Raw genomic sequence first — 22658 nt, 5'->3', positions numbered from 1 at the left:
ACTGCTCACAAGGTCGATGTTGTGGTGCCTTATCTTGGACCATGAGGACTGCCATCTTGAAGGTGGCAGAGCAACAAGGTAGAAGGAAACCCCTGGGTTTCTGGATGCCCTCCTATGAGGCACCATACCAGCCCTGGGTGCTGGCCAACTAGGACAAGAGCCAGGAATAAGCCTCTTCTCCTGATGGGGAGGCTGGGGAGATGGGAGTGCTGTCTGGGGTCCCACTGGAAGCATCTAGTATCTGCTGGTGCTGGGAAGCGGTGAGAAACGGAATCCAGCTCAAAAAAAATAAATAAATAAATAAAGGGAAAGGAAAAAGTGTAAGGCAAGGTCAACGTTTTCACACTGAGGAAAAGAAGAGAGCAATCAAAATATCCCATAGCCTCTTGCGTGGGTGTGTGGTAAGTTGTGTCCGACTCTGTGTGACCCTATGGACTATAGCCTGCCAGTCACTGGATTTTCCAGGCAAGAGTACCGGAGTGGGTTGCCATGCCCTCCTCCAGGGGGTCTTCTCTACCCAGGGATCAAACCCACATCTCTTATGTCTCCTGCATTGGCAGGTGGGTTCTTTACCACTAGCACCACCTGGGAACCCCAAAGTCTCTTAAGAGTAGGGTTATCAATATTTTTGAAAAGCATTGACTGACTCTCCCTTCTCACTCCTAAAGTTCTATTCAATGTGAGAATAGGGCTAATGATAAATCTCACAAACATGTTATTGAGTGAAAGAAATAAAAGTAAAACAGTGTAAACTATCTCATTCTACTTATAGAAAGTTTAAAAATGGGCAAAATGAATCTCTCTTTGGGGAAGAGAGTAGATTTAGTAACTGCAGGGACCCGTCTGGGATACTATTGATGTTCTATTTCTTAACCGGCATGGTAGTTACTTTGTAGTAATTCTTTGAACTGTACCTTTACAATCTTTGCAGTTTTTGTATGTGCATTATGCATCAATCTAAAAGTTATTTGAAAAAAGCAGTTGGTTGCTGTTATATTCTAAAGGAAGGAAGACTGAAAGAGAGGCATATAGAGTTAGGACAGATCCTATGTGGAGATGGCCTTCTTTTGGTTTCAAAGTAGTTTTATATTTCTCTAGTTAAATACCAAAACATATAAGATATTTGAGACATATGCAAAGCAATGTTTGATGATATAAATCTGTGAATGGAAGAGGAAAATAAAATTAGTAATCAGATTTCAGCAAATCTCAAATTTTATTTATTCCTAGAGATTTGGCAATTTTTCCTCCCTTTATTTGCTGTATTTGCTTGGTGCGTGATGTTCTGATTGACATTGCTTTTGCATATATGTATGTCAGGTACAAAATGGAACACAGCTTCATCTAGTTGCGGGCCTCTTCCTGTCTTCAGTCTTATAAAGCTCTTGGCTGGTCTTTACCAGAGAATTAGCATTTTGGCCATTCCTCCATAGTGAAATGTTTGGTTTATTTCTACCAGTTTGTCCCTGTTGCTCTGTTTCTCTGCCGTTCTGTGACTACAGTAACCTTTTATTTCAGTGAGCAGCCTTTTAAAGGATGTTTTAGACATCAGTTAAGCTCATCTGCAGTGATGCCGATAGAAGAGGTATGGCCAAGTTCACACATGGGAAGCAGTGACACAGCTGCTGCCGGGCCAACAGTTACTATAAGAGGATTCTCGATTTCAGAGATGTTAAAATGTGGGAAAAAAAATGTGCATCTTAGAACCGATGAATCAGTATGTTGAAGGAAAAGGCAGAGTCAGAAAATTACTATTTACAGAATTAGAGGAAGTCTTACATACTTGCATAATTTGGGCTGAAAATAAGAAGTGATGTATTTCAAGGACCTAGAATAAAATCAGGGAAAAGGTTAAAAGAAAATAGCACAGTTTGCCTAAAATAAGTATACTATGTTTGAAGGAGGCTGGTGTTCATTAACTTGATCCAGAGAAGCACAGTTGGTCTCCCTCTCCCCTTGGGAGGCAAGGTAACATGAGAGCTTAGAGCACTGAAGGGTTGATACACGTTTAGCAACTGGCTTTCTAGAAAAATGTGCATATATATGTTTATTATAAATTTTACTGATAGGATGGGTAGCACACAGCTTACAAATATTATTAAATATACTACTCTTTGTTGTAAATGACCATATAGCAGGAAGTGAAGAAGAACTAAAGTGACTCTTGATGAGGGTGAAAGAGGAGAGTTAAAAAGCTGGTTTAAAGCTCAACATTCAAAAAACTAAGATCATGGCATCAATCCCATCACTTCATGGCAAATAAATGGGGAAAAATGGAAATAGTGATAGACTTTATTTTCTTGGCCTCCAAAGTCACTGTGGACTGTGACTGCAGCCATGAAATTAAAAGACACTTGCTCCTTGGAAGAAAAGCTATGACAAACCTAGAGAGAGTATTAAAAAGCAGAGACATCACTTTGCCAACAAAGGTCCATACAGTCAAAGCTGTGGTTTTTTCAGTAGTCATGTACAGATGTGAGAGTTGGACCATAAAGAAAGCTGAGAGCTGAAGAATTGATGCTTTTGAACTGTGGTGTTGGAGAAGACTCTTGAGAGTCACTTGGACAGCAAGGAGATCAAACCAGTCAATCCTAAAGGACATCAACCCTAAATATTCATTGGAAGGACTGGATGCTGAAGCTGAAGCTCCAACACTTTGGCCACCTGATGCGAAGAGCTGACTCATTAGAAAAGACCCTGATGCTGGGAAAGATTGAAGGCAGGAGGAGAAGGGGACGACAGAGGATGAGATGGTTGGATGGCATCACTGACTCAATGGACATGCATTTGAGCAAGCTCCAGAAGATGGTGAAGGGCAGGGAAGTCTGGTGTGTTGTCGTCCATGGGGTCTCAAAGAGTTGGACACAACTTAGTGACTGGACAACAACAACCATATAGCCAATTAGCCAATGCATTCTCACAGAAAGCTCTTGTGGTTTTTCCCTAACTCTGTATCCACAGCCAACCTATGGTTGCAGTTGACAAAAGAGTACAGTTTTGTCATCAATGTTGGTGTTTGTTTACATTAGTGAATAAGAGCAAAATGAACAGCAAAGACATATGTTGAAACTTCACTGGTTTGTCAATGACATAAGTGACTTCCTTGCTGAATCAGATAACAGTCTTCTAATACTGAAAGAATTGTTCCTCAATGTTTTTGTGTTTTGAAAAATGTAGTAGCTATAGACACAACACACTTTTAAGTTTAGTTTACATTTCTAACATTTTCCCACCACCTTCTTAAGTCTAGACAATTGGCAAAATGATAAATCAAGTCCTGAATTGTAATGCGTCCCATTTGTTATGTTGTAAATACTCCCATCATGGTCAATTTCAAGCTATCAATATGATCTTACCGACTGTAGTTGGGAAAAGATTCAAGGTAGCACAACATTATTTAGTATTTCCACTCTACAGACCCAAAAGATGTAAATAACCTTAAGAGCATAGACACTATCACAGGTAGTGATAATATTTAGGAACTGATGAAGTTTCAGTATCTATTCTCTTGTTTTAAATATAATTTAAGTGTAAGTTTGCATCACTTAAGTTTTACATTACTTAAGTTTGTATCACTCAACTGCTTGACAAATGCTGACAAAATTCCTGAAATTTTGCCTATCAGCTCTTGCAAGACTGTATGTGTCAGTCCTAGCACACCTCTGCTTTGGAATCAGACAAGTTCAAGTTCTACTTAACTTTGCTGATTCTTTGTTCTCCAACTGTGGGCAGTACATAATACCCAGCCTCTTCAAGCCAGGTTGTTTCTACAACAGGGCTAACAATACCTTCATCATAGAGCTGAGTGAGAACAAAATGATATCAAGTTTATGAAGTGCCAAAATCAACACAAAGTAGGAACATAATATTAATGCATTTGACTAGTCAGGAAAATTAAAGTAAAAATTGACCTATGACACTGTCAATTCCAGGTGCACAACACAGTGATTTGATGTTTTGAAACATTAAAATGATCATCACACAGTATTAATTTTTTTTCACTCATCTTTCTGATCTATTCTGAACACTGCTTATTAAAATTATCCTCCTGAAACAGAGCTATGCAATGTCATCTCTCTGACTTACACTGGTATTAATCACAAGTTTCAATTTGCTGTCAAGAGTCTACATCTCACCAATCTCGTTTTTTCATTACTCCTCAGGAAGCTGTCTGTGCCCCAAATACAAATCTGTTGACATCCCCTACAGGGTCCTTAGGGATCCTATCGCTACACGTTTGCTCTTGGCATTCCTTCCTGTTGAGACCTTTGTATTGTTTGTACCACCCTCCTCCTTTCCCATCAAAATACACCTCCACGAGGCTGCCTCTGTTAGCCCCATCTCATCTGAGATGATATCTAACCTGTACTGAGTGCTGGGGCTATGCCAGGAATGGTGCAAAGTTTTAATGTGTATTATCCCATTTAGTTAGTCCAACAGAAAGGTGAAGAAATAGAGGCACAGTGCCAGCAAATCATTTGCCCGAGGTCGTATACTTAGTGAATGGTGGAGCTCTCATCGCAACTCAGGTGGTCTGAACACGAGTTCAGAACATGGGCTCTTAGACATCATGTCCCACTTGAATAATTACCTTTAAAATAAACTATCTCTGCTTGTTTAATGTGTCATGTATACTGTTATACAATATACCATGTTCTTGGCCTTCTTCATGTCTAGGTTCGTATGCTTTATTATACTACCATCTTCTTGAGGGCAGAGTTATTCATTTTTCAAACAATTATAAAGTGCCCTCCCTATGTATCAGGTGCTATATCAGGCACTGGGGATACACGACCCGTCCCTGCTTTAGAGAAATGACAAAGCCTCTATATGGTGGGATACTATGCAGTTATAACAAAGAATGAGGAGGCTCTTTACGTAAAGGCATTAGAAATTTCCCAAGATACACTGTTAAGCGATAAAAGCAAGATGCAGAACACTTTGTACACTATGTCAACTTTTGTGTAAAATAGGAGGAGGAGGTTAGACTTTTTCTGTGTGCTTTCACCTGTTAAAATGAAAGAATCATTTCTTCTTTTTTTTGATGATTATCTTTTTTTAAAATTTATTTTTTATCGAAGGATAATTGCTTTACAGAATTTTGCTGTTTTCTGTTATGGTTGATTCATGTTGAGGTTTGACTGAAAGACTCATTTCTTATCAATATGAAGTTTATAGTTTAGACAACATACTATAACAATGCTGTAGTTGATGTACAGTGGAACTTTGAGGGTCAAAAAATACATATTCTGAAATCTTCAAAAATATATAAAATAATGAATACCACTGTGGCAGTGAAGTCCAGCTGTTTCATGAAGTCTTATGTTCCCCTTGCGCAATATAGAGCTGCTGCTAACAAGTGGCTTCTAGCAAAAGACTTTGTTTTCCATCATTCGTTGCATGTTGGACCATGTGATTAGATTCTGGCCAATAGAATGTGGGCAGAAATGATGTAACCATAAAACTTTCTGTGGGGTCTGCAAGCTGATTGTTGACATCATGAAGTTCCTGAATGAATGTGGAGCAAAGCTACTTTACTTCTGCTCCCTGCTGCCCATTGGGCTGCGTGTGAAAAATGAAATTGTACTGTGCTTAGCCAGTGGGATTACAGTGTACATCTGTTATTGTAGTTTGTATTGACTTTAGTAATACACCACACTAGTATACAATTTTCTTCTCAAGTATAACTGAAAAAAAAATTTTTTTAACTGAAAATTTTAAATGACTCTTTCCAGACTCTTGTTACTTTATCTCAGATGATGAGCATCTTTTTGTACACTGGCTAGAATACCTGCTGAAACAGTTTTACAAATTGATTTTTCTTATTTTTACCTGGTACTTATGGTGGGATCACCCATATCACAAAGCTATGCCACAGGCACATGTGACATCTCACTCTTTAATCGATCCAATATTTCCATTTTCTTAATAGGACTATATTTTCTTAGATGTTTTAACTTTTGTCTCTAGTGTTTACAGCTGCAAGCGTGCTTCTTTTTCCACATTTAAAAATTTTATTATGAGATGCATCATACGTACAGCAGAGGGCATGAAACAGAGAGTATATTTTCAAGACAAATCAGAAAACAAACACCTGTAAAATGCCACCCAAGTTGAGAAACAGAACACTGTTGGCCCGCAAGAAGCCCTTCAGTTGTCCCTTCTCTATTATAATTTCCTTCCTTCCCCCACAGAGGCAGTCACTGTCCTGACCTTGGTGATAACCATTTTCTTGCTTTTCTTTATATTTTACCACCTATATCTGATCCCTAATTTATGTAATGTAGTTGATCTGTTTTTGAACTTTATATAAAGGGAGTAATCAGCTCTATCTACTTTGTGTCTTGCTTCTGTGTCCAACGCGATGTTTCTGAGAGTCATCCATGTTGTTTCATGTGGGGCTAGTTAGTTCTTTTTTCATTGTTGTAGTCTTTTCTGTGACTGTACTGCATTTAACTTATTCATTCTAGGGTTGAAGGACCTTTGACTATGGTAAGCATTGCTTTTATGAACGTTTTCTCCCCATGTATCCTGGTGCACATGGGCCTGAGTTTCTCTAAGGTCCACGCGTGAGAGTGAACTTGCCAGGATATAGAATATGTTTGTCTTCAATTTGCCTGGATAATTCCATTCTGTCTCACAAGGGTGCCCATTAATGGTATATGAAAGATCTCGTCCCACATCTATGCCAACATACTGGCACTGTCAGATTTTGAATTTTTCTGTTAATCTGGTAGGCATTTCATTGAGGGTTTAATTTGATTTTCATTGTTAATAAAGTTGAACACCTCTTTATGTGCTTATTGATCATTGAGATTTCTCTTCATGTGAAGCACTTAAGTGTTTTGCCTAGTTTCTAATGGTGGTTTGATTGCAGGAATTCTTAATCTTAACCTTGTGCCAGTTATATGTGTTTCAGATATTTTCCCTAGCCACACCTTGTCTTTGCATTTTCTATATGGTATCTTTTGGAAAATAAAGATTCAATTTGATGAGGACTGGATTTATTTTCTCCTTTACAGATAGTGCTTTTTGTGTCTTGTTTAAGAAATCCTTCTTTTCCCTGAGGCCATGTAGTTATTCTTCAGTGTTAGAGTCAAAGCTTTTATAGTTCTTTCACATTTAGATCTTTATTTCACAGGGAAGTAGCCTAATTTCATTATTTTCCATGTGGTTATCTAATTTCAGCACCATTTATTGAAAAGTCTGTCATTTCCCCATTGATCTGCAGTATCAACTGTGGTCAAACCTCAAGGATTTATATACGTGGGGGTCTGTTTCTGGGATTTCCATTCAGCTCCATGGATCTGTTCATCTAACCCTGTGCTAACACATTATTTTTTTTTTTCCATTTTAGTTTCCTTCTGTCATTCATTCAATATATTTATTTTGAGTGCTTGATAGATCTTCTTCTAGATACTGAGGATAAAGCAGTGAATAAAGCAAACTTAAAATCCCTTCCCCACCAGAGTTTATGTTCTAGTGGGAGAGTCAAACAATAGACAAGACAAATAAATAAAATAGACAGTATGCTAAATAATGATATTTGCTAAGGAGAAAAATAAAGCAGGGAAGGGGAATTGGAAACGTTGGGGGTAGAATTGAAATTTTGGATAGGATGACCAGGGAAGGCATCACTGAGAAAGAGATATCTGAGTTTATAGCTAAAGGGAGTAAGGGGACACCCTGTGGCTGTCTGGAGGAAGAGAGAAGGCTGATCCAGGCAGAAGGATTAGCAAGTGCAAAAACCCTGGTGTCTCTGAGTAATGAGGAAGGCCAGTGAGTGTGTGTGGTATAGATGCAACTAGGAGATGAAGTCAGAGACAGTTGGCCTAACAAGGGCCAATCCTGGGAGGGGGATTCCCTCCCAGGTGACTCAGTGGTAAAGAATCTGCCTGCCAATGCAGGAGATGTGGGTTCGATTCCTGGGTCAGGAAGATCCCCAGAGAAAGAAACGGCAACCCACTTCAGTATTCTTTCCTGGGAAATCCCATGGACAGAGGAGCCTGGTGGGCTATAGTCCATGGGGTCTCAAAGAATTGTACATGACTTAGCGACTAAACAACAGGCAACAACAACAAGCCAAAAGTAAGTTAAACCAAAATTAGGATAGTCCAAAAGTCCACAAGCCTACTAGCACATAGTGTATATTATCGTGGGGGATTTCACACTGGTTGCAGAGAAAAGGAAGACTAGAGTGAATAATGTCCTCCACATCACCAATATTTCTGTGTGGGAGATTAGGAGTAATCTCAGAGATAAAATCTCCAGACTGGAGTCTGGTGGCATCACAGAAAGCTAAGGTATTAAATCCTGTTACCATTGAAGGGAACAGTAAATTTAGAGGAAGCAGTAATGTCTGGAATGAGGGATAGAAGATTAAGTAAATTATTATTGGGTCAAAAAGTAGAGATGAAAAGTCAGGCAGAACATCCAAAGGGGGAAAGTACTTCTGCTGGATTTCCATCAGGAAACCCTAGGTGACCTCTAAAAGTAGGGGTGAGGATGGAGACAGAACAGGAGGGTCACAGGCTCTCAGGGTGGGAAGGGGCATGTCCCACTTACACTTTAAACATCCGTGTACATCAGTCATCTTTAACCCTGGGTCAAGGATGAGTTTCACAAGAGAATGTAAATCTGTGTGTTAGTATATGTGCATGTGTGTGCATGTATCTGTGAATTTATCTGGGAAGAAAAAGAAGTTCATAGCTTTCAAATGGGTCCTTGATCCTAAAAATGTCCAGAACGACTGATCTAACAGTTTCTCCTTGAACAAATGCTTTTGGCTCTTTTCCTCGGGGTGGTCTGATTTGTTGCTGGTCAGCTCTATTAGAACATCCTTCCTCATATTAAGCTGGCACTTATCTTCTAGGAACTCCCAACCCTGGTCTTAGTTTTGCCCCCTGGAGCAACCCTGGGTAAGTCTAATCCCTCCTTCATCTTTCTAAATGTAAACTCATTTCCAGGTGTATTGAAATTTTTTCTGACATGAGCTTAGTTGTTAAAGGAAATCCTTGACATTTTTGATGCCTTCGAAGATTCTCATGAAGTCAGCAAAAATTCTTAAAATTTTGAAAAGTTTGTATGGAGCTTAAAAGTAACAAACTCTATTACATGAACCCCATGTAATCCCACGAGGCTGACTTTCCAAGTTTGTTAAAATATTGGAGAAAGGATATAGAACTCTGCTCTCTCTCACTTTTTGGCAAATAATGTCTAATGATAGCCCCAAAGGGTCTGGTTTTCAGGAAAAGCCAGTTTTAGTATCAAGGACATACATCCTTACTATAACAATCATAGAGTTTCAAAAATGCAAAATAAAAACGATTTACCAAGGCAAGGAAGAAGAGTTTCTCCATGTCCTGAGATTGAATTTTTTAAAAAAATCTATAATCTCAAAATTCTAACTTATTTACATGTTGGCTTTCTTATAAATTATACTACATAAAGCTTTTAGTAATTCTGCTTATCCATTTTTGTGGATTTCATTTCCATTCCTTCTCTTTATAATTACCTCATAAAATAAATACCCATTAATCAATATAAGGCATAAAAAGAGGAGAAATAAAGAATAGAAAGATAAATAGGAAATAAACAGCACAATGCCAGATTTAACCCCAACCATATTAATAACCACATGAACTGTAAATTGTCTAACCACCCCAATTGAAAAACATAACTTGTTAGATGGCAGGAGTGGGGGACTGGGGAACAAGTTTCAATCAGATGTTGCTAAAAAGAAACCCATTTTAAATATAAAGATATAGATAGGTTAAAATTTTTAAAATATGAAAAGAAATACCATGCCAGTATTTGTCTATATTAGACAAAGTAAATTTCAGAGCAAAAAATATTACCAGGGATGAAGAAGGTCATTTTGTAACAATAAAGAAGTCAATTCATCAATAGGACATAACAATCCTAAACACTAATGTACCTAAAAACAGAATTTCAAAATATATGAGGCAAACACTGATAGAATTGCACTAATCTACAATTATATTCGGAGATTTCAACATCCTTCTCTTAATAACTGATAAAACAAGTAGAAAGAAAATCAGTAAAGATATAGAACAATACAGTACACTTGAACATTACTATTAATCAACTCGACCTAATCAATGTTTATAGAACAGCAGAGAACACATCCTTCTTAATTGCACATGGAATATTTACCAAGATAAGTCATATTCTGGGCTATTAAAAAAAGTTTAAAAAATTTTTAAATGGTTCATGTCACAATTCATGTTCTCTGACCAAAGTGCAATAAAATTAGAAATTGATAACAGAAAGATAGCTGGAAAATCCTTAAACATGTGAAAATTAGATAATATACTTTTAAATAATCCATGAAGCAATGAAAAAATCTAAAGGGAAATTAGAAAGTTTCTTTAACTTAATTAAAATGAAAATCTAACATATCAAAGTTTGTGGTTTGCTGCTAAAGCAGTACTTAGAAATGTATAACAATAAATGCCTGTTTTGGAAAAGGAGAAGGTCTCAAATCAATGACCTCAGTTTCTACTCTAAGAATCTAGGGGGAAAAAGAACAAATGAAACAAAGTAAGCAGAATAAAGGAAATAGTAACAATCAGAGTGGAAATCAATGACAGAACACAAAGAAAATCAGTAGAGAAAAATCAGTGAAACTAAAAAGTGGTTCTTTGGGCAAGTCAGTAAAAATTATAAACTTTTAGCCAGACTAATCAGAAAAAAAAGAGAGAAATGTTGTGAAGTAATTAGCCTCCAATTAATAAAAATAAATGAAAAAAAAAAAGAGAGAGAGAGAGAAAAAAGTCATAAATTACCAATCTCAGGAATGAGAGAGTTGGCATCACTACTGATTCTATAGGTTGTAAATGAAAAATATGGTATTATTGTGAACAACCCTATGGCTATAAATCCAATGACTTAGATAAAATGGAAGTTCCTTGAAAGACACAACTATCAAAGTTCACTCAAGAAGAAATAAAAAACCTGAATGGCCCTAATCTATTAAAGACATTTAATTTGTAGTTAAAACTTTCCTTCAAAGAAAACCCTGGGCCAAATGATTTCATTCGGGCAAATCTATTAAACATTTAAGGAAAGTGAAAGTGAAGTCGCTTAGTCGTGTCCAACTCTTTGTGACCCCATGGACTGTAGCCTACCAGGCTCCTCAGTCTATGGAATTTTCCAGGCAAGAGTACTGGAGTGGGTTGCCATTTCCTTCTCCAGGGGATCTTCCCGACCCAGGGATTGAACCTGGGTCTCCCACATTGTGCACAGACGCTTTACATCTGAGCCATCAAAAAATATAAATTCTACACAAACTCTTCCAGAAAAATGAAGAGGAAGGACTACCTCCTAACCTATTCTCTGAGGCCAGGATTACTCTAATACCAGAAACAGGGCATTACAAGAAAACTGTAGACCAAAACACCTCATGAACACAGATGCAACAATTTTTAACAAAATGTTAGTAAATCAAATCCAACAATATATGAAAAGGATAATACACCATGACCAGTTCACTACCCTAGGTTGGTTTAACATTTGAAAATCAATCCGTGTAATTCACCATATTAACAAACTAAAAAGAAAAACCATATGCAGAAAAAGGATTGAGAAAGTTCAATATTCATTCCTGATTTAAAAAACTCTCAGGAAAGCAGGGAAAGAGGAGGCACTCCTCTCAACATGATAGAGTATCTAGGAAAAACCTACAGTTAACATCATATTTAGTGGTAAAAGGCTAAATGTATTCCTCCTAAGATGAGGAAGATTTTTGCTCTTACCACTTCTATTCATTATTGTACTAGAGGTTCTGGCTAGTGCAATAAGGTAAGAAAAAGGAATAAAAGGCATTTAGATTGGAAAGGAAGAAACAAAACTGGGTTTATTTGCCAGTGATACAATCATCTCTGTAGAAAATCTACAAAAAATCTAGTAGAGTTAGTAAGTGAATTTAGCAAAGTTTCAGGACATAAGATCAATATATAAAAGTTAATTGTACTTTATATACTACCAATGAATAATCAGAAGTTAAAATATAAAAACACTGGGACTTCCCTGATGGTCCAGTAGTTGGGACTTTGAGTTTCCACTGCAGGGGGAACAGGTTTGATCCCTGGTTGGGGAACTAGGATCCCACATGCCATGTGGAGTGGCTAAAAAACAAAAACACTATTTAATAGCATCGAAAATATGAAATATTTAGGAATAAATCCCAGAAAGGTGAACAAGACCTGTATCCTGAAAACTATAGAACATTGTTGAAAGAAATTAAATAGAACTGAAATAAACGGAATGATACATCATGTTGTTGTAATAATGTCAATTCTCCCCAAATACATCTGTAGATTCAATGTAATCTTGACCAAAATCCAAAGGGCCTTTTTTTTTTTTTTTTGCAGAATTTGACAAGCTGATTCTAAAATTCCTATAGAAATGCAAAGGAACTAGAATAGCAAAATCAATATTAAAAAAGAAAAGCAAAGTCGGAGGGCTTATATTATCTGACTTCAAGATTTATCAAAAAGCTAAAGCAATCAAGGCAATGGGGTCTTAGAGTCAAGATAGACAAAAAGATCAATGAAATAAAATAGAGAGGTCAGAATTAGACCCTTAATGATTAACTGATTTTTGACAAATGCGTATGGGCAATCAGATAGTGCAGGAAAAACTAGATATCTATGTCAAAGGAAAAAAAAAAAACCTATATATGACTCCAAAAGCAGGATCCATAAATGAGGAGAAAATAAGTCAGACTTCATAAAAATCAAGAATTTTTGCACTTTGAAAAACTTTAAGAGAATTAAAAGGTACGCCCAGACTGGGAGACAATATGTACAAATCCCATATCTCATAAAAGACTTGTATCCAGAATATATAAACACCTCTCAAAACTCATTAATGAGAAACAAACACTCCAACTGAAAAAAATAGGCAAAAGACTTGAATAGAAACTTTGAGTTTATTCAAACTCATGTCCATCCAGTCGGTGATGCCATCCAGCCATCTCATCCTCTGTCATCCCCTTCTCCTGACCCTAATCCTTCCCAGCAGCAGGGTCTTTTCCAATGAGTCAACTCTTCACATGAGGTGGCCAAAGTATTGGAGTTTCAGCTTCAGCATCAGTCCTTCCAATGAACACCCAGGACTGATCTCCTTTAGGATGGATTCGTTGGATCTCCTTGCAGTCCAAGGGACTCTCAAGAGTCTTCTCCAACACCACAGTTCAAAAGCATCAATTCTTCGGCGCTCAGCTTTCTTCACAGTTCAACTCTCACATCCATACATGACTACTGGAAAAACCATAGCCTTGACTAGATGGACCTTTGTTGGCAAAGTAATGTCTCTGCTTTTTAATATGCTATCTAGGTTGGTCATAACTTTCCTTCCAAGGAGTAAGCGTCTTTTAATTTCATGGCTGCAGTCACCATCCACAGTGATTTTGGAGCCCCCCAAAATAAAGTCCGACACTGTTTTCACTGTTTCCCCATCTATTTGCCATGAAGTGATGGGACCAGATGCCATGATCTTAGTTTTCTGAATGTTCAGCGTTAAGCCAACTTTTTCACTCTCCTCTTTCACTTTCATCAAGAGGCTCTTTAGTTCTTCTTCACTTTCTGCCATAAGGGTGGTGTCATCTGCATACCTGAGGTTATTGATATTTCTCCTGGCAATCTTGATTCCAGCTTGTGCTTCTTCCAGCCCAGGGTTTCTCATGACGTACTCTGCATAGAAGTTAAATAAGCAGGGTGACAATATACAGCCTTGACGTACTCCCTTGCCTATTTGGAACCAGTCTGTTGTTCCATGTCCAGTTCTAACTGTTGCTTCCTGACCTGCATACAGGTTTCTCGAGAGGCAGGTCGGGTGGTCTGGTATTCCCATCTCTTTCAGAATTTTCCACAGTTTATTGTGATCCACACAGTCAAAGGCTTTGGCATAGTCAATAAAGCAAAAGTAGATGTTTTTCTGGAACTCTCTAGTTTTTTCAATGATCCAGCAGATGTTGGCAATTTGATCTCTGGTTCCTCTGCCTTTTCTAAATCCAGCTTGAATATCTGGAAGTTCACGGTTCACATATTGCTGAAGCCTGGCTTGGAGAATTTTGGGCATTACTTTACTAATGTGTGAGATGAGTGCAATTGTGCGGTAGTTCGAGCATTCTTTAGCACTGCCTTTCTTTGGGATTGGAATGAAAACTGACATTTTCCAGTCCTGTGGCCACTGCTGAGTTTTCCAAATTTGCTGGCATATTGAGTGCAGCACTTTCATAGCATCATCTTTCAGGATTTGAAATAGCTCAACTGGAATTCCATTACCTCCACTAGCTTTGTTTGTAGTGATGCTTTCTAAGGTCCACTTGACTTCACATTCTAGGATGTCTGGCTCTAGGTGAGAGATCACACCATCGTGATTATCTGGGTCATGAAGATCTTTTTTTGTACAGTTCTGTGTATTCTTGCCACCTCTTCTTAATATCTTCTGCTTCTGTTAGGTCCATGCCATTTCTGTCCTTTATCAAACCCATCTTTGCATGAAATGTTCCCTTGGCATCTCTAATTTTCTTGAAGAGATCTCTAGTCTTTCTTAATCTATTGTTTTCCTCTATTTCTTTGTACTGATCACTGAGGAAGGCTTTCTTATCTCTCCTTGCTATTCTTTGGAACTCTGCATTCAAATGGGAATATCTTTCCTTTTCTCCTTTGCTTTTCACTTCTCTTCTTTTCATAGCTATTTGTAAGGCCTCCTCAGACAACCATTTTGCCTTTTTGCATTTCTTTTCCATGGGGATGGTCTTGATCCCTGTCTCCTGTACAATGTCACGAACCTCTGTCCATAGTTGATCAGGCACTCTGTCTATCAGCTCTAGTCCCTTAAATCTATTTCTCACTTCCACTGTATAGTCATAAGGGATTTGATTTAGGTCATACCTGAATGGTCTAGTGGTTTTCCCTACTTTCTTCAATTTCAGTCTGAATTTGGCAATAAGGAGTTCATGATCTGAGCCACAGTCCACTTCCGGTCTTATTTTTGCTGACTGTATAGAGCTTCTCCATCTTTGGCTGCAAAGAATATAATCAATCTGATTTCAGTGTTGACCATCTGGTGATGTCCATGTGTAGAGTCTTCTCTTGTGTTGTTGGAAGAGGGTGTTTGCTACGACCAGTGTGTTGTCTTGGCAAAACTCTATTAGCCTTTGCCCTGCTTCATCCCATATTCCAAGGCCAAATTTGCCTGTTACTCCAGGTGTTTCTTGACTTCCTACTCTTGCATTCCAGTCCCCTATAATGAGAAGGACATCTTTTTTGAGTGTTAGTTCTAAAAGTATTCATTATTCTATGAAGACTGCTAGTCAGCAATAAAAGGGAAAGAACTATCGATAGATGACTGAATAATCAACAACAGAATAATTTCAAAATTATTATGCTGAGTTGAAGAAGCTATACAAAGAAAATACATATGATACGATCCTATTTGTTTAAAATTCTGGCAAATGCAAACTAATATACAGTAACAGAAGATTGTGGTTGCCTGGAGAGGGAGTGAGTGCAGGAAGAGTGAGGTAAGGAGGGATTACACAGAGGCCTGGGGAAACTTTTGGAGGTGATGGGTATATTCATTACCTTGATGGTTGTTGATAGTTCCATGTATACATACATCAAAACTGTTCACTCTAGCCATGCATAGTTTATTCTATATCAAATATACTTCCATAAAGCTATTTTAAAATGTATATAGTGTGCACACTATGTGTGCCAGATAAGTGTGTAAAATGCAACCTCCTCTTTAATTATCACAGCAAACCTACGGGCTGGTCCTATGATTGTACCCTTTTACAGAAGACACTGAAGCTCAGAGTTGTTCATGTCCAAGGCTACCCAGTTAGTAAGTAGCAGCCTGACCACACTTTCCCTCTTAACTGTGAACTTGCGGTAGAAAGAAATATCTATGAGAAGCACAAGAAAGTGCTAAGAGTCCACACATTCATTTTCTAGATCCTCCTAAGAGAGTGTGGAGTAAGCAAATGATTGTGCCTACCTTACAGATGGACAAACTGAGGTTCAAAAAGATTAAGGTGACTTTTAGTTTCAGGTCTGGGGGAACGGATGTCTCCCTCCTCCTCCTACCAGGGCTCTCTGTCCACTGAATCACAAGGCTCCAGCTGCTGTTAATAGACTTCGGTGTGCGTGTGTGCTTATTTTTTCTCCGATGGCCAAAGATCGGATAAATTGAGTTCCTGGTGTTTACAGATGTCAGAAATTCCAACAACTGAGCACTGCAATATTGCTGGACATTTTCTTCTGCGACTGCCGTTCAGGAAAAAGGTAAGACTTGGCATTTACAAGGGTCACAGGGCGCGAGTCCACATAGCACCTTTCGGGTTTCAACGCCCGCGTGCCGGCTGACAGCCCGCCAGCGTGTTCCGCGGCCGCGTCCCGGCGCTCTGCCCGGGAGCCCCTCCCGCGCGGCTCGGTGGGGGCGTCGGGGAGGCGGGCCCGGGGACGCTCGCGAGGCGCTCCGGCGCGGCGCCCCCTACCGGCGCCCTGCTCCCTCGCCCCGGATCCGGTCCGGGCGGCGCGGGGACGCCGGCCTGACAGCCAGCGAGCGGACGGGCGAACGGCGCGGAGCGCCGCGAGCGAACGGGCGCGCCCTGCAGGGGTAGGTGGGCCTCGGGACGCAGGCAGGCGGGCGGGCGGGCGGGGGCGGCGTGCGCGGCGGGGGTCGGGGGCGGGCGGGGGGCGCGCGCCGGGGGTCGGCGCGGGGGCGGGGTGGGCGGGGGGCCCGGCGGCGGGGGCGCGCGCGGCGGCGCGCGGCGGGCGCGAGCCATCAATTATGCAAGGACTCGGGCGGCGCGGGGGGCGGGCGCGGGGAGCGCTCCAAGATGGCGCCCACCGCAGTCCCGCCCGCCGCATCCTCGGCGCCTCTGCAGTCCGGCCGCGCCTCCCGGGCCCCGCGCTAGGGCCGCCGCTGCCTCCCTCGCCGCCGCTGCCGTAAGTCGCCCCAGAGCCCCTGCCCCGGCGCCGCTCCTCGTCCGCCGGGTTCCCTTTCTCGCCTCGGGACTCTGGAGCGGGGCTCGCCCATCTCCAGTCAGGGGCTTTGCCGCAGAGTGCGCGGCGGGGCTCTAGGGGCCATGGAGCGGGGTTTGTGCCCTCCGGGTTTTGTACAGGTGCTTGGAAGTCTTGCTTCCTCTAACGTGTTTATCGGGGATCACTGAGGAGAATTGAGGACCACTGCCCCCCACCCCCATACACCCTCTCTCTCCTCCGCTCTTGGCTGCACAGGGGGCTCTGGCTGCCCTCGGCGCCCCTTCCGTGGTGCAGCAGCCCCTTCTTCCTGTATCCCAGAGCCAGGGCAGAGTCGGGGCCCCTTGCCCGGTTGCACTGGAAGGGCAGCGCTGTCCGGATCTTCTAGAGCAGCTCCTTAGCTCTACCCCCTCCCCCATGTCTTACTGCATCCTTCTCCCCCATCCAGCTCCAGATTGTTACCAACTGCAGAAGCCAGGGGCTCGTGGGTTCTTAGGGTAGCCGGGACTCCCCTGTCCTTTACTCGGATGCGTCCGTCCCCCTCCTGACAGGGTGCTCTGGGGCTGTGTTGGGGGCCCCCCGGGACCTTCCTCGGCAGGCTAGGATTCCTGTATTAGGGAGTACATCACTTTGAGAATATCCCCTTCCCCCACCCCCACCCCTACGCCACCCGATGCAGAGCCTGCTTCTCTCCTCCTCTCTCCTGCCCTCCCCCACCGTGCCACCAGCAGCGAGCACCCTGGGCTTCTGCTAGCTTTGGGCTTACAGGACTGCCCAGCTGCACAGGCTTGGACCCCAGCTCTGTAGTTCTCTCTCGGTACTCGGGGGACTGCAAAGCCTCTGCGTTTTTCCTGAGAGCTCAGCTCCATCCCCTCCGTGCCAGCAGCAACCACCAGTGGAGACTTGGCAGTTAACTTTCGGGGGGGCTTAGCTAGGGCTTTCAGACCCCTCCAAGGGCCCCAGTTTCGAAGTGATATGGAGTAGGAATCATTTTTCAGTCTGATAAATATGATTTTTCAAACCAGGCATTCCTTCCAGGTACCCCACCCTGTGCCCTCTTCCTCACTTACACTGCAGTTTTTGAAACATGGGGGAATACATTTTACAGCCAGAGACTCCGGGGTTCCAGTATTAGTATCCATAATAAAAGGATGTCATCTGTTTGGGGAGGTGGGGAGGGTTGGGGAAGAAACTTTGCATTGCATCTGGCTAATTCAGGGAGAGGGAGAAATAATTAACATGGAGCAAACGCTACCAAACAGGGAGAATTGCTTTTAATGCATGCACAGTGGGCACCAGAGTAGTCGGGATGGAGGCAGGAGGTGTGGGTGAGGGCTCTGGGGGCCAAAGGGAAAGGCACTTTTTGTAACTGTTTCTCAAGTTTGAACCTGGAGAGCCTTCAGAGAGGTCGGGGTGTGCTAAGTCTGGGGGTGTTTTAGTTTTCCAAGGGAGATTTCCGTTGTGGTAGGTTTTCACTGTTTCACAGTCTTTCTGTACTTCTCTTCTCCACGTGCATTAGAAGATAATGGTGGTTGGGGGACTTTTTTTTTTTTTTTCTTCTTAAGAAAAAAAAATTTTATTTTTGATGTGTAATGCAAATGGCTGGGTGACATTACCATCCGGTACCATCCTGGTGGAAATCTTGGGGGAATCAGACTTAAAATGCTGAAAGCTTTGTAATACATTGCCTTTAACCTGGTTCTTGAAATACCGCAGCATTTTTTCTTTGGAGCTCATGACACACAAGGCCTTCGGTTCTCCCTGAAAGAGAATTTGATTGCTTGGAAGGGGGGTGGTAGTGATGGCTCGGCACTCAGCGAACGTTGTCTGTCCTAGAAATTGAGGCTGTCCCTGGAGAGGGCTCTAAGCATGTTCTGTGTTCTGTGGACATCTGATACAGGGTATGTGTTAGTGTGTTGTGTTTCTTAGTAGTGTTGCTGGTGGGTACTGCAGCGCAGTTCTTGACAGTGCAGGCCAGTTACTGGTTTTTTGGGTTCAGTCTGAGAGGCTGACTTAATACTTCTTCGGTTTTCTTTTGGGGTTTTGTCAGCTTTTATCAAAACATTTGAAGGATTTTATTTTAAATTAATAAAGGATTATGAAATGGCAGATAGTGTACTTAAAAACAAACAACCATACAGTTGGTTGTTGCTTTCTTTGCAGGGTCTCTAACAAATGTTTCTCAGGGCCCAGCTTGCCCGCTTTGGTTGCCTGTGTCGAGGTTTATGCCAGGGGCTCTTGCCGTGGTGCTGAAAGGACAGTTCCCTTGCAGGCCTGCTAGTGGAGTGCATACATGCTGGACATGGTTTGGGTTTTTCTTGCTTTTATGTCAGCAGGCTCTCCTGTAGATGTGTGCGTGTGTGTGCATGCGCAGCTCAGTTTATACTTGAAGTTGCAGACCTAGTTATCATATTTTATTACTCCCACATAACTCTTCATTTTGGCTGTCCCTCATGGAGACAGTGTTTTTACAGGCTGCAACAGATCCATATGTAAGTCACACAGTGACATTTTGCTGACTGCATTATTTCAGCACATTTTGATAATTTCAAGTAGCAAGAAACTATTAATGTTATGATATTTTGGTCTCCCAAATTAGTCACCTGGATTGTAAAGTTAAGCTGGATCAGAAGGGCATCTTATTTGGGTTGATTTGAACAGTGAGCTAGGAAAACGATTTGACACAGCAGAGGCCGGTATGCGATTCATTGTTTCACCAAACTAATTTGTCAAAAAAGTATTTTAAAATCCTAAAATAGTGAAGAGGGCCATAAAATTCAGCTTGTATGGATCTCCCACCTAGCACAGGGATCCCCTTATATGAGACCCCACATAAAGCAGCGCATTCCACTGGGGTTCCACTGTGACTGAAGTACTTCTGTGTCATTGAAAAGGTAACATAAAGTTAAAAGACATTAATTGGGCGTGATCAGGGGCAGATGTCGTTCTTGTGCTTCTTACTAAGAATAGAGTTCTTGCTAAGAAAAGAGTTCAGTGTTCTATAGAGATTATACAAGAAACCTGCACCTGCTTGAAAAGAATACAAAGATAGAGACATATCCACCTAAAGCAAGGAAAACATTCTTGAATGGAAGCAAAACTAATTATCTTTAATGTGCCGATAGTATAAAACAAGTTGTTCTAGAGCCACATGCATAAATTAGTGAATACTTAATTCCTATAGATTATATCGAAGAAGGAAAGTAAAACCACACTGTTTAGAAAGTGTCAAAAATGCAGTTTATTCAGCAGTTGCTTAAAGTAGGGTGTAGGCAGCAGCTAGCTCACCCCAGCAGACCCATGGCCTCCAGGCCTGGTGCTGGGTGCTCCAGCCCAGCCATGGTGCAAGTTTCCCCCATAACAGATACTCATTGCCCAGTGTCGTGGGAAGGCCCAGTTGCCACAGGTTATACGCCCATCATGCAGGCCTCTCTGCCATGCTCCCCAGCTTCAGCAGCACCTGGAGGTAACACCCCCTGCTCTTCCCACACCTAGCCTTTGTTCTGGAAACCTCAGAGAGGATTGGGGCTTGTCTCAAGGAATCTTGCCCCTGGGCCCTGCCTTAAGCCTACACTCCTGACCTCTCTGCTCACCCTAAGGGCTCTCTTAAAGCCCACTGCCTCCTCTGCAGCTCCTCAGAGGTACCACTCTTTCCACTCTGGGTCTTGCCTTTTCCTAGCAGTGTCCCAGCTCCTGGCAGCCTGGGGACAACTCTACATAGAGTGACCTGGGACCAGGCACAGGGAAACCTGTATCGCTCAAGCAGTGTCTAACTGCATAAACAGTAATGTCTGAATAAAGTGCTCTGGGGTGTAGGTGGTTCCTGCAATTGGCCAAAAAAACCCCACAAAAAACCAAAAAACAGTTTATTCAGAGATGAGTTTCCAAAATTATAAAAATAAAGTATACTTATTACAGAAATATTTTAATATGTGAGAAATGGGGGGGAAAGTCATCGTTAGTGAAACAATTGTGTTTTATGGTTATTTCAGTTTTGTTTTTCTGTAAAGAGGGAAAGAAGCACTTGGCAAAGGTTATTCAGAATAATAAAAATAAGTATTTTAAAACCAAGCCTTTTAAACTCTTAAGTTCACAGTCTACTAGTTGGTCATTTAGAGACTTAACTGCTAGACTGTTAGATTTCAATTTCCTTTTTTTTTTGGAATCATTTTTTAAAAATTTCAAGAAATTATCTTTAATGTAAAAGAATTCATTCTTAGAATTGGGCTCAAATATAGCCAGTTAACTAGAAGAATAAAGAAAACTTCTCTCAATCAGGGACTCAATAAATATTCTCCCTCTGCACCTACTGTGTGTGAAGCATTGTACTAAGCACTAACACTCCTTAAATGGCAAGAACCAGCTTAGAAAATTATATCATGCTCAAAAACTATGGCTATTAAAGTGTTAAAAGAAGGGAACAGAACTTTCACCCTTTATGTATATTAATTGCTGAAGTACTGAATGGTAGCATATTAGATCTAGCATAGTGATTCAACCTATAAAGATTAATTTTGTGCAGAAACATGAAGTAAATGTATGTAAAGAAAAGGCAAAGAAGAAATCTGGAAAAATTTTCTTTGTCCCTTTGTGAAGTTATAGATACCCAACCAGGACTCGCAGTTTGGGTGAAATGAAGACCTAAGAATGTTGTCTTGGTTACACCATTGAGAGGAAAAACGTCAGAAGCAGTGTGGGCTTTGGGGATAGGCAACACTAAAGTTCAAGTCTCCACTCTTCTACTTACTAGCTTTGTCACCTTGGATAGGTTATTTAATCTATCTGAGCTTTGGTGTTCTCATCTGTAAAAATAGGAATAATAATACCTACGTGGCATAGTGTTTGTGGGGATTAAATGAAATCTCTGTTTCCTTATGGTTTCTGACACGTGGAGCTCAGTGTATATTAGCTCCTTTTCCTCTCGGGATTTAGCAGCTTAGTGTGTATTTATATGTGTATTTGATATAGTATTTGTGTACTATATTAAATTTCAGTAGTCTGAAAAGCAGACGGTTGCTTTATCTTCAGTCTGGCTGAGGATAGAGTCAAGAGGTATCCTGACTTTGAATGGACATTGCTAATGTAAAAGGAGAAGAGTTTAATTGTACAGTTGCGGTGCTGACCACCACCATCCCCATGCAACTGCAGTTACTAAAGTAATTCTTTCCACGTTTATTCCCAAACTATTCTAGAATAGGACTTTTTACCAAGTAAGAATGCTCTGGCACTCACCAGTTGGCAGGCAGCTGAGCTGGTTTTAGCCATGGCTTGAGATCTGAAGGTGGAATGGACTCAAAGGCTGAGGTTCTCCTTAATTGTGCTAAGTGATTATACAGGTTTGGAGTTGATTTTGTCTTCATCACTCTTCTAGGTTTTCCCATTGTATAGTCCTTCTTGTGGGGAGGAGGTGGGCGGGGAGTGCAGCATGTGGGATCTTAGTTCCCCGGCCAGGGATTAAACCCATGGCCCTGCTTTGGGAGTGTGGAGTCTTAACCGCTGGACCACCAGGGAAGTCCTCAATTATATAGTCTTCTAACTGCTTTCTTTGAATGAGTGTCTTACATTTAGGTCTCATCGCTGACCATCTACCTAATTATTACTCTATGTTTATAAAAACTTTAAAAACCTTTTGATGAGTTG

At 41.1% G+C, this 22658-nt stretch overlaps 1 protein-coding gene across 1 annotated transcript in view; it reads left to right on the top strand.

Moving 5' to 3' along the window:
* The first annotated feature begins 16582 nt into the window (after positions 1-16582).
* The window catches only part of SCN8A (sodium voltage-gated channel alpha subunit 8), a 190193-nt gene continuing 184117 nt past the window's right edge, over positions 16583-22658 (top strand). Inside the window, exon 1 of the mRNA XM_061127572.1 lies at positions 16583-16653. The gene's annotated coding sequence lies outside the window, so the exon portion shown is untranslated. The remainder of the gene's footprint in view (positions 16654-22658) is intronic.

Source organism: Dama dama, chromosome 3, assembly GCF_033118175.1.
Source record: "Dama dama isolate Ldn47 chromosome 3, ASM3311817v1, whole genome shotgun sequence".
In the NCBI taxonomy this organism is placed as follows: domain Eukaryota; kingdom Metazoa; phylum Chordata; class Mammalia; order Artiodactyla; family Cervidae; genus Dama; species Dama dama.
The sequence above is the reverse complement of the archived record's forward strand: the minus strand, read 5'-3'. Positions and strand labels throughout refer to the sequence as shown.